Source organism: Typopeltis vanoorti, chromosome 11 (genome assembly GCF_054136105.1).
Source record: "Typopeltis vanoorti isolate ZY-2024b chromosome 11, IOZ_Tvanoo_1.0, whole genome shotgun sequence".
In the NCBI taxonomy this organism is placed as follows: Eukaryota; Metazoa; Arthropoda; class Arachnida; order Uropygi; family Thelyphonidae; genus Typopeltis; species Typopeltis vanoorti.
In genome coordinates, this window is record NC_143559.1 from 71045244 (window position 1) to 71059040 (window position 13797).

Here is a 13797-nt window from a genome sequence, read left to right on the forward strand (position 1 = left end):
GATTTGAAGACGAACTTTAAAAACAGAGATACGTAAACGTCGGTTCGATACACTTCTGATGCTGTTTTCCACATAATTTATTACAGATTTAATTGCACCCTTATTAAACATGTTAATAAGACTAGCGAAGGAAAGTCACAACAGTGAGGATACGCCTGCACATAAAAAGAGGTGTGCTGTTATCAATTTAGATATAAAGTTAAAAACTATGCAAAAACTCGAGTCCGGTTTTAAGACTGTTGACGTCGCACACAAATTTAAATTAAATTCGTGTGCGACGCTTCTTTAATTTTATTCTTTAATTAAATTAAAGGATAAAAGTAAAGAATCAGGTGAAAATGTTACTCCCTTCTCGGTAAAGGAAATCACCCATTCTCAGAGTAAAACCATCCCCGAGTTGGAAAAATTGTTTGAGAGCGTGGCTCAAAGATTTAAATAAAAAATCGGTGCCAATCAAAATCCGAATCCTTCAAATATAGTTAATGTCATATATTTTTCAGGTATTAGTTTGTTCAGAAGTTGAATTATATTAATGGCCTATGTGTGATCAGAAGCTCTTAGGATAAATGAGATGTGGTGAAAAGTCAGTAATCTGGCGTGATTTTCATCAGCATTATACTGCTGATGAAAACATGACAATCTAGGAGCTAGCTGTATTTTTATAACTTGTTATTGGTTAACTTAAATTTTTTTTACTAAATTATAAAGATAGAGAAGCTTAGCGAATCTAATTAAAAAGGAATAACCACCATATCAATGAATTAACTGCTTTTAATGATTTGCTTTCTAGTGAAACGTTTGTATGTGGAGGTAAGAGACTTAAGGCACAAAAAATGGTGCTGTCTGCCTACAGTTCTTTCTTTTATAGAATATTTCTTGAAAACTCGTGTAAACATCCAAATGTCATTCTCAAAGATATAAAATACACAGATTTAAAAATGATAACAGGTTTTATGTACACTGCTCAAAACAATTAGTGGATATTTTAGTTTCTGTCGGATAATTATAAATTTCTGCAAATAATTATAACTATTCGGTACTTTATACATGAATAAATATTTCTTACTTATGGATAGCGTGTAATTGATGAGACATTATTTAAATAATCGATATTTATTACAAATTTAACAAATTATACATTTTAGCGTGAAATAATTTTAATAAGAATAGCCAAAAACGCTTTTGTTAATTTTTAATAGTGCGTATGGTCTCCATTAACAGCGAAAACAGCGGAACATCTTGATTGCATAGACCGGATAAGATGATCAAACAGTTCTTGTGGGATATTTCCCCACTCTTCTGTGAGAGCAATTTCAAGCTCTTGAAGCGATCGTGGTAGCACCAGTCGAGCAGAAATGCGCCTACCTAAAGCATCCCAGGCATGCTCGACTGGATTACAATCCGCCATTCGTTCAATACCTTTTTCCTCAAATCACTCTTGTACCAAATTTGCACGGTGTGGACGAGCATTGTCATCCATAAAAATGAATTCTTGGCCAATTGCAGCAGCATATGGACGAACTACAGGTTCCAAAATCTCATCGCGATATTTTTGGGGTGTTAAGGAACCGTTTCTAATAAAATAGAGATCGGTATGGCCACCTATACTTATTCCAGCCCATAACATCAAACTCCCACCTTGATGTTGGGGGTCTTTCATGAACAAACTGTGGATTATTTCTTGTTCCACTTTCACGCCACATCAAGACACGTCGGTTATCTGGTTACAGACTGAACCTGGACTCGTCACTAAAAAGTACACGAGCCCAATCCTCATTTGTCCAATTTCGGTGTTCCTGTGCCCAAATTCTTCGGGCTCTTTTGTGATTTGCAGTAACTAGAATGCAAACCATTGGTCTTCAAGCATATAAACCTATGGCATGAAGACGATTTCGTACTGTCTGTGTCGATACCAGCCTCCCTGTTGCTGCGGCAAGTTCGCTTCGAAGTTGTGTTGCGTTAAATGTTCAATTTCTTCTGGCAAGTAATGACAAATGCTGATCGTCTCTTGGAGTTGTTGATGATGGGCGACCTTGACCTTGTCTTCGGCAAACATTTTCCGTCTCCAGAAAGTGATTACAAAGTCGCGAAAGTCGCTTTGAAATGCATGACACTTGAGCAACAACTTGCTGCATTTGTCTAGCTTCTAATCAACCAATAGCTCTCCAAGCCATGAATTCCGGGATATCATGTCACCTACCACCCATTATTTTGTTAAAAATGACAGAGCAACATGATATCCCGGAATTCATGGCTTGGAGAGCCATTTGATTAGAAGCTAGACAAATGCAGCAAGTTGTTGCTCAAGCTTGTCATGTATTTCAAAGCGACTTTTCGTGACAAGTTTACATTTGAAGTGATAATTATGCAGTGTGGAAGCGAGCACAACAAACCATGCTTTTTACCCCCCCCCCACATGCTAATACGGCTAAGACACGTTTCGACAAGTCTTAAGATAATTTTGTACGCAGTTGCGTGTTCTACACTGTTATATATTAAGAATATTTTAAAATAAATGTGTTACATTTGTAAATTATTTTTATAACTTTATAATTTACAAGAAAACCAAAATATCTCCTAATTGTTTTGAGCAGTATAGTTGCGGTTCGTTGTAGTTGGTGAATTGAGTGGTGGAAACGGAGAGTTGTGTGGAGTAGGCGCCCCTCCCTCGATGAGTCTTTGGACTCCCTGGAGATGTCACGTAATAATAATAAATATACACTTTTGTACAGTGCATTAATATGAAGGGAAAAATCAACCAATAAATGAAAACAGTCAAAAGACATGAAAAAAAAAAAACACGGTATCCACTGTTTAATACGGATATTCTTTTTAAACGGATTTCTTGGAACGCTTCCTCTTGTAAACAGGTAAAAAGGCACTGCAATAATGAAACAAACGAAACGGAAATGAAGAAATGAATTAGAGCGATTAGTTTTAAGTCCATGCTGTTCAACATTTTAACAAATTAAATAATAAAAGAACTAATAGATAACAATAAAATAAAAATATAATAATATATTAAATCTGATCTGCTATGGAAATTACGTTATAATAATAGTAGACCATTATTACGAATAACATAACGCCTTAGGTCAGATATATAAAAAGCTACAGAAGAAAATAATTTACAAAGAGAAGTATTACAATTCCAAAAAAATCAATAAAAAATACTTGTGATTAGTAGGCAACCAATCATTCAGTTAGAAATAGATAGAAAAATAATAGAACAGGTGATGGATTTTAAATACTTAGGAAATCAGATTAATTCAGATAGAATAGCACAAAACGAAGTTAAATCTCAGTCACTTAATGCAAAGATTTCTGGATATCATTATTACATGAACATCTCCATGCAGTCAATAAACTGCTGGATGTCCACTGTAAACAGAAAAATCTGGAAAAATAATAATTTTAAATAGTAAAACTAAGATAAATGTTTATAAAAGTATAATACGACTAGTTTTAACTTATATCTCTGAAACAAAGTCAAAACAGTTAAGATCAAACAGTTTCACCACTGCAGAAATGAAAACATTTAAGAAAATTGTAGGAAAACAGAGAATTGTTGGGAATTCTGGTAGGAGATGAATGATCTCTTTTAAGTCACTGCTTACAGCAAAGATTTCTCCCTCTCTTCCAGCTTGGTCAGTGAAATTCAAAAAAGCCAATTAGAATTGGATATTAACATCACCAAGCAAAGACGATGACTTCACTGTTTGGAAATGTTGATAAAGATAAAAACTGAAGATATATGGCGCAAACTTCACTTACGTGTCTGTTTGCTCTTGGGGAAAAGGATTAAAACCAAGTTTATAAAATTACTTGGTATGTTTAACGTATAGTATACCCAAGGTAAAAAACTTTCTACATCTTTCTCTCATCCTGATATTTTTATTTAATAAGGTCAAAGCACCTTGTGGCAACTTGTTTAGGCAAAATTTATAGGCTCTGCATTACTTCAACCTTGGCATCTCTGGGTCTGGCTCCCACTGACGAGACCTCAATAAAGGTCGAAACCGGTCTGGGTAGTGGTCCTTTCCTTTAATGCATAGCATCATACATCTCCGCAAGGGGATGTGCTTTGCATTAAGGGAGATACTAAGGGAAAGTGATCAGATCTTACTCCACCTTTACTACGAGTTGCCTCAGACCTGAACTATGTTCAGGCGCAAACTTGACTTACTTGTCTGTTTGCTTACTTGGGGAAAAATGATTAAAACCAAGTTTATAAAATTACTTGGTATCTTTAAGCACACACACACACACACACACACACACACACACACATATATATATATATATATATATGGGCCCTAAAAAATAGAAAAACGTTTCACGACTAATAAAACATAGGAATTTATTAGTCGTTATATTAAATAAATTACACCGATTAGTTTCGCCACCTGGCAGCTTCTCCAGGGTTAGACACATCAAACTAACTATAAATACAAAGATAACGAAGTTGATTAAACACTGAAAACCGTTACAATAGAAATAGGAGAACAAAAAAATTAGAAAGCCTCCACGCTACTGTCTAGAGTCGATCATCATTTTTCTATATTAGAAGCTGCTCTATTCTTTAGGGTGTGGATTATGCCTAATTTTTGAGAAGGATGGTGGAGGAAAGGATGGTGAACGAACACCACTTTAAGATTTTTAATGACGAGAACATGAAGAAAAGGAAGTTTTCCATTTTTCCAACTTCTAATGTAATTTGATAGCAGGTTTGTAGGAGTTAAAGGAATGTAGAAATTTTTGCAGGCTTGGAAGGCCTTGTTTCCAAATAATGAAGATGTCATCAACGTATTTCCACTCCACCATACTGCTGATTTTAAACTTGTTTCTAATAGGAAAGTCTTCTCAAAATTATCCATGAAAAGGTTACTTGAAGGAGGAGAAGGGGAAGGAGGCTGCCCATAGCAAGCCCAAATCTTTGTTTGGAAAAAACCTATTGTTCCACTGAAAAAGATTGGACAGAGAAAATGTTCAAATAAGTCAGTGATATATAGTGCAAAGAGGTCTTTAAGAAATCTAACACATCATCAACAGGAACATTGTTAAAAGGGCTATGACGTATGGACTTGCAAGGATGGCAGTATATGCTGTCGTATCAAAATGGCTGAGAATCTGAGCCATTTTCAATGTCATGTCTAAACTGGATACTTTTGCACAAAATAGGAGGAATTTTTTCTTTACTGAAACACACACACACACAAACAAATTCTTCCAGCTTCTTTAAGTGCTGGAAATATATGAAATAAAAAGCAGTCACCATCCAAACGCGATTCAACTTTAAAGTTAACGAAAAATTTCTCTGAAAAAAACTAGACCGCTAACAATTTTGTAAATAGCAATGACTCTTCATATTCAGGCTGTTTGTGATCACATGTGGTTAATAAGTAGTGCACCCCATAAACCTCACTATCCTTCCAACACCCTAGATATCAGCTCTCCTTTTGTACAGATGATGTCTAGAGATCATAACTCAGTTTACATTATCTTGCCCACCTTTTCTTTTCTACGAAACGTTCTTATCTCAGCCATTCTCAATGTCATGTCCTTTGAACTAGAATGTTAACAAATCGGATGACCTCTGATTTCCAATTCTTCTTTTCATGGTGTGATTACTGTTTCTGCTTTCTTGATTCAAACATCTGCTCCAACGAATAACTAAAACTTTGCTGGAATGGGATCGACTCCATTCCCCCTATTCCATTCCAAACCGAAACGCTGTCCAAGTCTTCGTTCTTTTAAAAAAAGTGTGTCAAAGCAGTCCAAGATAAAGATTCGATATATCTAAAGTGGTTCAAATCAAAAATCCTAGCTTTGAGCTTACCTTACACTGCATCATATGTAAATAGCCAGTGAACAAATCCAAATTCAACTTTGAAAGGGCCAAATGCAGAAAAGTGTCTCCAGCTCTAACTGCAGTCATATTTTCTATATCTTACCAAGGCTACTGGACTCAACATCTACTATTCCAAGTTGCCACCCTCATACATCTAGACGGCACCATTCAAAGATAAAACTAACCTGCTGGTATCAGTCTCTTATACACTGCTTGAAAAGAAGTCAACGGATACCCCATGGTCAAGGTGCATCGTACCATGTAACGAGTCACATGTTTGTAGCCGGTATAAATTGAAGGAATATGATGCTCCCAAGTCAGTGCAACTGTATCTGTGTGAAATGGCTGCGAGAAAACTGACAGAGTTTGAAAGAGGCGTTGTGATAGGATGCCATGTTACATGCATATCTGTTCGGGAAATTGTTGAGAAATTGGGCCATCCCAGGTCAACAATCAGTGATACCACACTGATATGGAAGCGCAGGGAGTCAACTGCAAGAGCTATTCGGACGACCCACCACACCGAACGTGATCTTGGGGCGTTATAAAGGAAAACACCCTTTCGTCGCCCGACACGTTGAATGCGTAATTCCGGCCATCGACTGGAACACGAATCTGCACAAAAACAACCGATGCTCACAACATGGGTTTCTATGGTGGGACTGCAATATGCAAGTCCCACATTTCCCAAACTATCATGCAGCGTCGTCTTCAGTGGTACAAAAAGCATGTATACTGTAGGACGTGGAAGCTTGGAAACCTGTGTTAAAGAGCAATGAATCATGCTACATCGAGCAGATGGACTGGTGTGAGCGTGGCAGATGCTCGGTGAACCTCTCTTGCCAGAGTGCGTAACTCCAAATATGAAATCCGAAGGTGGCGGTGTAATGATATGGTTCTGTTTTTCCCTGGTTTGGCCTCGGATCTCTGTGGTGCTATGAACACTGAATTCCGAGAAGTAGCTGAACATTCTGGACAATGCAATGCTTCCTACTTTGTGGCGTTTCTACGGAACTTGCCGTTGTCTCTTTCAGAAAGACAGTGCACCGTGTCATAAAGCTTCTGCTATAACTGCGTGGTTTGTGAACATGAACGTAACCACACTGAACTAGCCTCCAGAGCCCTGATCCCAACCCTATGGAACATCTGTGAGATGAACTAACCAGTTCATCCAGGACCTCATTACATGCCTACAGGAAGAACGATCCAAAATTCCCATCGATCGCTATCGTACGCTTGTGAAAAGTATGCCCATAGGATTCTACAGTCATCACAGCGAAAAGAGGCCCTACATCTTATTAAGCTATGGCTGTTCGCATACTGTGGTATCCGTTGACTTCTTTGCAAGAGGTGTATAATCAATAAAGGCAATACCTTCCATATATCAATAATACTTCACTTTAATACTCCTAAAGAAATAAGGGGTATCTTAAGAGCTTGTATACCTACAAGTTTTGTAAGGCAGATTGTATTATCTCAAAGACTGAAACCTCCAGCTGCGTGCGCGCGCACCGCGCGCACCACACACACACACACACACACACACACACACACACACACACATTACGCATACATTGATAGACTTTCTTCTTCTTGCTTTTAATCTCGATGTCTACTGTAGTTACAATAGTTTTCAGGACGCTGTGTAGTTTGGAAACGAAGTCTCTGCCGGAAGATCTATTAGGGTTGTAAATGCTTTTCCACACGGAATTAGTAAGACAGATACAAACATCCATGTCAATAGTAGAATTCGAACCCACGGCCTGGGTTCGAATTCTACTTTGTTGGTTGGTTGGAGCACGGGGAACTATCCATTCGGTCAACCAGTCCGGCATGTGTACTGTATGTTCTGCTACCTTTCAAGTGTAGGATTAATAACAACAAGGCCTTTCTGAATGGAAACAGTCCAAATCAATATCATGAAGTAACGCGTATTACCTTAGCTGATACAATTACTGTTAGATGTAGTAAGTAAATCGCTTATATCCAGCGGGTGTTGTAGTGTTCTCAATCTTATGGAATTTAATCTGCAATAGACATATACAGAATTATCAAAAGCACGTGTTTAGTTCATCATTCAGACGTATCGGTCTTTGACCCAGCCTCTATTTTTTTTTATAATAAAAGATAATCGGATTACTTCAAAACATCAGGATTTTATCATGATCTGAATCCAGATCGCTATTTATCGGATATTTGAGAAAATAAATTCACTTTTCACTGATTTCATTTTTATCAGCAGAAATTACAGGGCATATTTTTTTTTTTTATCATATTTTCCACAAAATCCTATCTATAGGTATTTATAGTAACTTCTGATATGAATTGACTTTTGGATGTTTCAGTGAGATAATGAATAAAAAGTATTTTTATCATCAGTTAATTAAAACGAATTAATTTCTACATTTATTATGGAAGCAATTCACATACTTGTATTGACCTTATTCTCCTTGCATACAGGTGTGTACAGTTCTTTTTCCTCTCCATTTTTTTTTAAAATTATCTGAATCTCCTTCTCTTCACGAAATGTTATACGCCTACATCCCTACTATGAAGATAGGCCAAGGGTTGGATAATCCACTTCAGGTTTCCAATAAGCAATGTGGTAGTTTCAGGCCGAACGATGAAAATCGTCTACCATCTAAAGTAGCTCGCAAACATCTATCGCCACGGTGGGATTCAAATCCATAGCCAGTTGATACTGAAGAGTAAATACGCTTATGTGTGTGTGTGTACACACACACGCACACAAAGATAATGAAGAAAACGAGGTGGGGGGAAGTAAAAACATGAATTTACATTCGAATCAAATTTAAGGCTGGACAATAAAAGTCCATTTTAATTTATACACAATAAGCAAACAGTTTCTACGCTATTAAAATGAAAGTTTCGAAAGTCCTCGGAAGCTTGCGAAGTTCTTGGTCTCTGAGAAGACTAACAGTTTGAAACAGCTGGCAGGCTAGTAGATTCCATAATCAAATGCACGAAAATAAAACGCGAATATCAACTTCGGAAGTCAAAGATCAATTTCGAAACTTTTAAAGTGTCATTGTGGTAGCAGTAGTAATCTCTCTCGCGATGAGTCCTTGGGCTCAGAGATTTTACCTAGTAGTAGTAGTAGTAATAATAATAATAATAATAATCCTTTTAAGCGAAATAAAAATGACTGCATAGATGAATGACTAAAACGTGGTCCAGGTGAAAAAGAGATTCCGACATGGATACAAATGGAAACGGTTGAATGACCAAATATGGCGCTCCAAAAAATACCGTTACTTTTAAAACACCACCTTCACACAATAAAAGAAAAATCGACAAACAAGCGTTCTCGGTGAAGAACTTTCAAAAGCATAATACTGTTCATGGCAAGCAGTAAACAATTTCCACTATGGTACACATTTTCACATTCTGTTTAATAGCTGATATACACAGATTAGCCAGAGACATCCAATCTCAGAAATGCCACTGGAGTTTTCTTAATACTTTAATGTATAATATCAATATTGTTGTTAAGAAATCCTCTAAGGCCTTTTATTCCCATACGGAATAGACGTTCATTTAGCCCTAACTTTTTGAAGACAGGTTATATCTCGATCTTTCAAGCCTTCACTAATAGCAGGCCCAAACTATAAATTGAGGTTTTTCAGGAACGAAAGAAAGTACGGCAGACAACTATCTCCATATCTCACTTTCTCTTATTATTATTATTACGTAACACCCGCAAGAAGTCCGAGGACTCATCGCGGGAGGACACTCTACTCCATTCCACTAGACACACCTAACCGTCTCCCCTGCTACTTAATTTACCTACTACACAGAACTACCATCAACGCCATCTACCACCCAGTACCACAACAGTAGCTTTTGTCTGTATATTGCGTGCGTATTATTATTATTATTATTATTATATAGGTATCTTCAGGGAGTCAAAGACTCGTCGAGGTTCCTGAAGAAGTAATTCCTCGGTACCTATCATACCCCCTCATTGAAAACACTCACAGAAGACAGAATCACACTTTTACTCACCTTCCAATAAAGATCCTGAGTTCTCCCTACATGCCATAAGCTACAAAATTTCTCTTGTATCTATACTATAAGATTCCTTTACCAATTTGCGATGAGGAGAGTTATATCTGTCATGTCTCAACTTCTCTCCTCTCCTCCTTCTATTTCCTAAACTCTGAAGGCCATTTTGTTATTGTAAAATCTTTCTGTTTTTAAGAAACTTAAATAATATCAAAGAAATACCCATATTGGTAAATAATAAATTTACAAATGCATTTTTCTCTCTCTCTCTCTTAATTGCGCTTACAGAATGAAAGCGCACACTTGCACTTTGTGGGTTGTAGATCTGAACAGGATCTGGACCCTGGGGAGGTCTTGGGGGAATTGATTCCACTTTCCTTATTGACATATCATATCATAGTTAACATGAGAAACCTACCGTAACTGTTCAAGAACGAAACTTCTTTCCTTCAGTGGCTTTCACAGACATTTAAGCGCCCACAGCCTTCCAAATATCCTTGGATTTCCTAACCGTAATACGAGGATAAAGCGGTTACCCCTATGACTCCAAGTATTCTTGTTTGTAAATTGCGTGTGTTCTGCTGGCCGGTTTGTCTGATCTGAGGGAGGAAAAGCTCAAGTTTCCGGGAGAACCCCCTCCCCCTCTACCTCTGTATGAGACCGGCTAACTCACCTTTAGTCGATAAAGACCAGATAAAGGTTCTTCACATCATGGACGGGAATCGAGCCCAGGTCTTTCCGACCAAAGGGCTTCGTCTATACCGACTGAGCTACGGAGGCTCCTCAAGAAAGATAAACTACCCATTTAGAAATATTCCACATTTCTGTGGCAATGAATTGTGGAATGACAGACAGTTGTGGAATAACTATAGAAATTAAACTTGCACGATGGGGCAAATGGATCATAGAGCGCACGACGGAAAACAGATACTTGATGTGAATATTTATGAGTTCACTTTTAAAATAAGAAGTTGGTATATCAGTTATGGCATGATAGCCGAAGGGGAAGAAATCCTCGATTTTAAGGTAGTTCCTTAATCTTTGTGTGTGTGTGTGTGTGTGTGTGTGTGTGTGTGTGTGTGTGTGTGTGTGTGTGTGTGTGTGTGTGTGTGTGTGTGGCTATTTTATCTTTTAAGCTTCTGCTAATTTTTATATCTCGATCCAGCGGCTGCATGAAAATGCGATACTGTGAAATGCGATACTTTCCACATATAAAGACATGAGAAACACATAATCAATACAAACACACACGTTAATTGTGGTTGTATTTCTGAACAGTCTCTGATATATAAGTAAGATAATTCTCGGACTGAAGTCTCTTATTACTATGAAACCAAAAGATAAATTATTTCGTCTCTTCTGCTTACCTGTTTATATTTTAAATAGCAAATAGGTTGGGAAATTTGGCTATAATATATATACACACATGTAAAAAAAGTACTAATTCGAATTTTGAAAAACTGTTCTCTGCTGCATTCAGAAGAATGCCATATGTTTTTTATTTCCTTTCCCTCAAGCGTGAATCATATGATAAGAATATGAAGTACATATACCCAGTTTCATATGCATTCGTTTTTTTGAGATTTTTTATTCGCTGAAGCAACTTTTCTGTGAAATTTTGCAGTTTCACTACCGAACATCATAAAAATTTAAAGAGTTTTTACTAAATTTTTAGAAATATCTTTTTATATGAAAAAAAAAATAATACGCTGTATTCTTGCGATCAAAAAAAAAAAAAAAACCTGGTATAGTTAGCTTTGTATGATTATACTCTGTGTGAAGGAATTTTGCTTTGTTAGAGTTTACGGCCGAAGCAAAGCAACGAAGGGAATGTGGCCAGCAAGTTACATCTGGTAACTGAATGTGCTCTCCGGCCGGTTTGCTCGGTATGAAAGGATGAAAAACTTTTCTGGTTGGAAAATATTCTCATCACTGTATGAGGTCCGCTAACTCACTTTTAGTTGAAAAGCCTTGCGCTGTAAAAGGAATACGATCAAGATCTTCCCAATCGTACTTTTCACACATAATGAAAAGATCTTATACAGTTAGTCCGCAACAAATAACAAAAATCGATCTCATATATGTTGGGACCTCAGATTGTAGGCATTAGTGATGAGACCTGGCTATCAGAATCAGACCTACTAACTGGTATCGAGTGTCATGGGTACAGTATATTTTGGAAGGATAGGAGAGGAGGGGGGGAGGTGTGCTGCTAATGATATCGGATGACTTAAATCCAGTTAGAGTTGAGACGTATTATTGTAGTACTACTACCAACAGAATTTCATGTGGCAGTGAGTTTGAAGCCATCTGGTGTGAGGTGGAATCTAACAAGATCAATTACATAGCGGGGGTGTTGTTACAGACCTGGTGGATCGGTTGCTAGTGATGAAGAAATGCATCAACAAATAGAAAAGATGAGCGCGAAACGAGTAATCATAATGGGAGACTTTAATTATCCAAATATTGATTGGGTAGCAGTAGAATCTCATTAGAAGAATGAAAATGCATTTATTGAACTGTTGCGGGACAACTTCCTCAAGCAGCATGTGACAGAAGGTATTCGAGGTCAACGAGTGTTATATTTGATTATAGTGTCAGAGCACGTTTCAGTTAAAGACTGTTCTGCCTCCTATTGGTGACATGCAAAAGGTCTGAAATTCTACCTTGTAAGCCATTGACGATAGTTTGTTAATTTCAAACTGAAATATTTGGCAGTATATTTAATAAATAATACTTTTCCTTGTGTTTACGTGTAGATAAGTTATAATAATATGGTACAAGTTTCCCTCAAAACTAGAATTCACTTGGGAAGTGACTAAGTTTATGAATGTTCCATTCAGAAAAGGTTACTTGCTGAACAAAGCAGGAAATTATGACCAACTGAGAAATATATACTGAGTTCAGTAGAATGGGATCTGTTGCTGGATGGGAAGAATATCGACAGTGCATGGGAAGCATTTAAACAATACTTAAATGATGCGATATCAAAATGTATCCCGATAGTTCGAAGAAAAAATAGGGTAGGAGTCAAATGGATGTGTAATCTTATATAGTAAGAGATTCGTAAGAAAAAGATGATGTGGATGGAATACCGTGCGCATAAGGATGATATCCGTTATGAAAATTATAAGCAGCAGGCTAGAATAGTCAGTCACAACTGCTGTACGGAAAGCAAAGTCTGAGTATGAAAAGAAACTGGCTCTGCATGCTAAAGACTACCAACAAGAATTCTATCGATATGCTGCGAGTAAAAGAAAGAATGAATCTAAAAGAATAACTCTTCTGAATGTATATGTCATAAGGGTTACAGGTGCATAAGAGGTTGTTCAACTAATGAGTGCCCATTTTGTTAAAAGCTATCAACCTGTGCACGCGACATTGAACTAACTTCTACCTCTTCACTGGATGAAGAAACTCAGGTGTATGAGGACAAGGTATTAGAGCTGTTGCACAAACTGAATAAGAATTCAGCAATAGGGACTGATTGGATATCAGATTGGATATCACCACGTGTGCTAAAAGAGTGTTCAGCAGAACTGGCTATTCCTTTGACCAGGCTGTTTAATATGAATCTCAGAACAGGAAAGATTCATCATTAATGGAAAGAATGTATGGGAATTCCATTGCACAAGGGTGATGTATTCAACTATCGACCAATTAGTATCTCATGAGTAGTGGTGAAGGTTTTGGAAAACTTAGTCAGGGCTTGCATTCAGAAATAGGTTGACAGTGAATCTGTACTTTGCAACGAGCAACATGGATTTACTAAGGGAAGGACATGTTTTAGCAACTTGCTCACATTCTATAACAGGGGTCGCCAAACTTCTTTGAACGTCGACCCCTTCAAGCGTTTCTTGACTTTTTATCGACCCCCTCTATTTTACTATTACGTAATTATAATAGGACACGCAAAAAAG